General features: G+C 52.8%; 1 long non-coding RNA gene across 1 annotated transcript; it reads left to right on the top strand.

Moving 5' to 3' along the window:
- Positions 1-2,905: 2,905 nt before the first annotated feature.
- On the top strand, positions 2,906-3,418 carry LOC120997319. The gene is made up of 3 exons (XR_005778148.1): positions 2,906-2,955; positions 3,032-3,092; positions 3,216-3,418. It is a non-coding gene; the product is annotated as an uncharacterized LOC120997319 (long non-coding RNA).
- The last annotated feature ends 921 nt before the right edge of the window (positions 3,419-4,339 follow it).

Genomic DNA, 4,339 nt, shown 5'->3' with positions numbered 1-4,339 from the left:
CTGAGGAGCCAGTGCTTTCCGGCACCCCCCCACTGAGATGATTGGGTGGCTTGGCCAGTGCCATCCTCATCATTGTCCTCTTGCTCCTCCACCTCCTCTTGCAGTGGCAGCTCTTCATCTTCATAATCTTCCTCCTTGTCCCCCAATGGCAGAATCCCTTTGTGTGTCCCCAACAGCTATAGGGAGGACAACAAGATGCGTCAGTTGCTCTTCTTCTGCTGTGGTCCTCTGCTGCATTGGCATCAGAGTTTGTTCTAAGATAAATATGAGAGGGATTACATTATTGATTCTGCAGTTGCCCTTGCTGACAAACTTTATGGCCTCTTCAAAGGGCTTCAGCACAAGTTGACACATTGTGGATTAAGTGGTGTAGCAGCAGGCTGCTCTGTGACTGCGTTCCTCTCCACGTGTGGCTGAAGTGCTTGGGCAGTCTCCTGGACTTTGCCAGCACCTTGCACAAGCCATTGTACTTATTTAGTAAGTGCTGCACCACTAGGTTGATGACATGTGCCATGTAGGGAACACGTGTTATTTCACCCAGGTTCAGGGCAGCCAAGATGTTGTGCTTATTGTCACTTACCACCTTGCCCAGTTGGAGTCGGCGGGGTGACAGCCAGCGGGATTTGTGCTTCTTGATGTATTTGAACAAATGCTTGCCGGTGTGGCTACTCTCTCCCAGGCCGATCAGCTGCAACACGCCATGGAAACGTTTGACTTGGCAAATATGATAGGAAGGAGGGGTAGTGAAAGCGACCCTCTGTCCTGCTGCTGTTGGGGACAGGAATGTGTCCATGGAGGAGGAGGTGGATACTTACAGTTAGTGGAGCCAGGCTGACACAATTGTGAGGGGGGTCAAAAGGACCTGGCCTCTACTGGTGTGCTGCCTCGCCACTGTCGGAAAAAACATTGACCCAGTCGGTAATAAAAGACATGTACTGTTCCCAGGGCCGGCATTAGGAAGGGGGGGGGGGGGCAAACTGGGCAATTGCCCAGGGCCCCCATCATCTAAGGAACCTCCTGCTTCAGTGCTGCTGTTCAGCTGAATGTCCGTTGAAGCAAACGGGCGGACAGCTGAAAAGCTTCACTTTACAATGCTGTGTAAGGTCCCCTCTCTGTACATATAAGAGAAATCATTACCACGGTGCTGATCTGGGAACTGACAGCTCCGGCACCAGCAGCACTCTTCTACTGAAGCTGTAGGACCAGCGATGATGTCAGGTGCCGGAGGCAGAGCTCAGCAGAGAAGAGGGGATGAAGGACCTGGGATGACCTCACCATCATGTTACCAGAACAGGAGGTGGAGCTCAGCAGTGCAGCAAAGTAATGAAGAAGACCAGTGTTGCATGGGAAGAAGTGAAGGGTCGATTCAATGTAAGAGCCAGGGAAATGCTGGGAGTTTTAGTCCTCACCTCTTATACCTCCTGTTATGTAATATGAGAGTACATTACAAGAGGAGGTATGAGGAGAGGACTAAAACTCCCAGCATGCCCAGCTTGTTATGCAATATCAGAGTACTTTTCAAGAGGAGGTATAAGAGGAGAGGACTACAACTCTCAGCATGTCCAGGCCATTATTATGTAATATCAGGGTACATTACAACACCCTGGATATGCTGGGAGCTGTAGTCCTCTCCTCTTGTACCCCCTCTTATAATGTACGCTGATATTAAATAATAACTGCTTGGACATGCTGGCAGTTGTAGTCTTCTCTTATACCTCCTCTTGCAATGTACTCTAATATTATGAAAGAAGGCCGAGGGCTGGGCCCACAGGTACAGAGGGTACACGATGCCGCACAGACACAGATAATGGTTCTTTCCCAGCAGTTGAGTTAACTGAACAATGTAGTGAACAAGAAGCTGAGAATATATAAAACAGATTAGTACACATAGGTAAGGCTGGTTCCAGCCTGCATTTGTGGGAGGGGCGTCTGGCCTTATATTCTGCTCACTCCCGTCCAGCCAGGCGCCCGAGCTTCACGCATTACTGCGGCTTACGCTCCCTCCTTCAGTATCGTCACTTCCGGGTATCGCGGTCACGTGCCTCCGCCGCCAGTTCCGCCGCCAGCCTGCCAGGTAATCGGGGTGTTGCGTCCCCGCTCTAGTTTCACGTTCGCCCGGGTTACTGGCTTTGGGGGGTTGCCCGGTGGGATGCCGCTCTCCCCCAGCATGTTCCGCCCACGCAGGCACAGGCGGCTGGGTCGGGGGAGCGGTGTCCTAACTCAGCACACTTCCATTTATGCCGCTCTGCATAAGGTTCATTAAAGAGTTAAGGGGCCAGCGGCAGAGCCGCGGTGAGGCTTTGTTTGCATGCTCTAAAAGTACTCATTAATTCTGTTGTTTTGGTGCAGGGGTACTCCTGTGTCACGGCGGGGTTTTGTTTGTATGCCTTTATGACAGCGCTGTCTGCACTTGAGGTACTCGCAAATTCTGATGTTATGGTGCAGGGGTACTCCTGTGTCAGGGCGAGTCGGCGTGTCAGGTTGTCAGTGTCCCTGGATCGCCCAGGTTGTCAGTGTCCCTGGATCGCCCAGGTTGTCAGTGTCCCTGGATCGCCCAGGTTGTCAGTGTCCCTGGATCGCCCAGGTTGTCAGTGTCCCTGGATCGCCCAGGTTGTCAGTGTCCCTGGATCGCCCAGGTTGTCTGTGTCCCTGGATCGCCCAGGTTGTCAATGTCCCTGGATCACCCAGGTTGTCAGTGTCCCTGGTTCGCCCAGGTTGTCAATGTCCCTGGATCGCCCAGGTTGTCAGTGTCCCTGGTTCGCCCAGGTTGTCAATGTCCCTGGATCGTCCAGGTTGTCTATGTCCCTGGTTCGCCCAGGCTGTCTGTGTCTCCGGTTTATTCTTAGGGTTTGTTTATGTTCTTTAATTCTATCGTTGTATTGTTCCTCCCTTTAGTTCGGACTTTAGTTGTACGCGTTCTACGTTTTCGACCAGGCAATTCCGGAGCGCTCTCTGGTAAGTCAGTTCATAGAGGGTTCGCAAGGCAGGGTTAAAATTTCGGTTCTACTCAGGGTCATTTTCCTTTCATTAGCTCCATCTTTAGCATTTGGGGTTTTGGGGCCGTGCTTCCAAATCCATTCGTGTCCTACCAGGTAGGTGGTTCGTCCGATGGGCATTTTTTACTTTATTGTTTCTCACATTCTTCCGTCCGGCCTCTTCGCATACGTCTGTATCGTTGCTTTTTCTGGGTGTTCTTTACTCGTCTTTTTTCTCAGGTCAGATATGTCCCACGTCTCCTCCGATATGGTCGATAACGTCTCCATGCCTGGAACTCCCGTCTCTGGGCGCGACAGCGGTGCATCATTAAGAAGCTGGACGGTGCCTAGATTGGTCGCCGAACTCAACCGCAGGGGGATACGGCATCCGGCGTCTGCTCGCAAGGCCGAATTGTATCGCCTGCTGATGACGGCCCCGGCCCCGATGGCGGGCACTTCCAACCCGGATGCTATACAGCTGGCCTTAGCTCAGATTCAGTCGTCCATCACTGGGTTGGCTGGCTCAGTTTCGGACATTCAGGCTAGGGTAGCGGTCCTGGAATCCAGGCCCACGGTTCCACCGCAATTTCCAGGGTCGGCAGTCACCCCTGCCATTCCGCTGGACGTTGCAGGTAGGCCTTCTGTCACCCCTCAGATCGCCCCTTCCCACTTTGTTCCCGAGCATATTAAAAAGGATATCCTGGCGGGCAAGGACGTGAACCTCGCATCCATCCTTATTGCCTCCCAGGATATTTCAGAGAATCGGGTCGTCAACTGCGGAGAGGTTTCTGTGGTGTTGAGAGCTAAGGATGCTCGGCTCAATAGAAAACTATCTATGTCCGAGTTTGTCCTGGCCTTCAGCCTTTACAGGGACGTGGTGTGTTCTGCTCAACCAGATCGCAGGGAAGAGCTGGACACTTACTTGTACCGGATTGCGGACTTGGGGCACAAATACGGCGGCACGGCATTTTACGATTATCATCGTTCTTTTTCGGCTAAAGCCGCGGCCGCTTTGAGTCAGTTCCAGTTCGTGTCTAGCTGGGCGGAGCTGGATATGGAATTGTTTTGCCGGCATTTTGCGGGTCTCAAGGCCCCCCTCTGTGCTACCTGCCAGTCCATTTTTCATTCTACCGACTGGTGTCCCAATCCGGTGCAAGCCCCACAGTCAGCCCCCTCGGCAGGTCCTTCTGGGTCATCCAGGTCTTCCCCGTCGTTAGATAAGCTGGGCAGACCCATCGTGTTTCTCGGGGGCAACCAGGTTTGCAATAACTTTAACGCCAAGGGATGTGCCTTCAATTCCTGCCGGGCGCTCCATATTTTGTTCCCTTTGTTTTCAGGCCCATCCCCGCTCCTCCTGTCCCAGG

The sequence above is a fragment of the Bufo bufo genome, chromosome 4 (genome assembly GCF_905171765.1).
Source record: "Bufo bufo chromosome 4, aBufBuf1.1, whole genome shotgun sequence".
In the NCBI taxonomy this organism is placed as follows: domain Eukaryota; kingdom Metazoa; phylum Chordata; class Amphibia; order Anura; family Bufonidae; genus Bufo; species Bufo bufo.
Note: the sequence above shows the minus strand (reverse complement) of the source record. Positions and strands in the feature narration are given on the sequence as shown.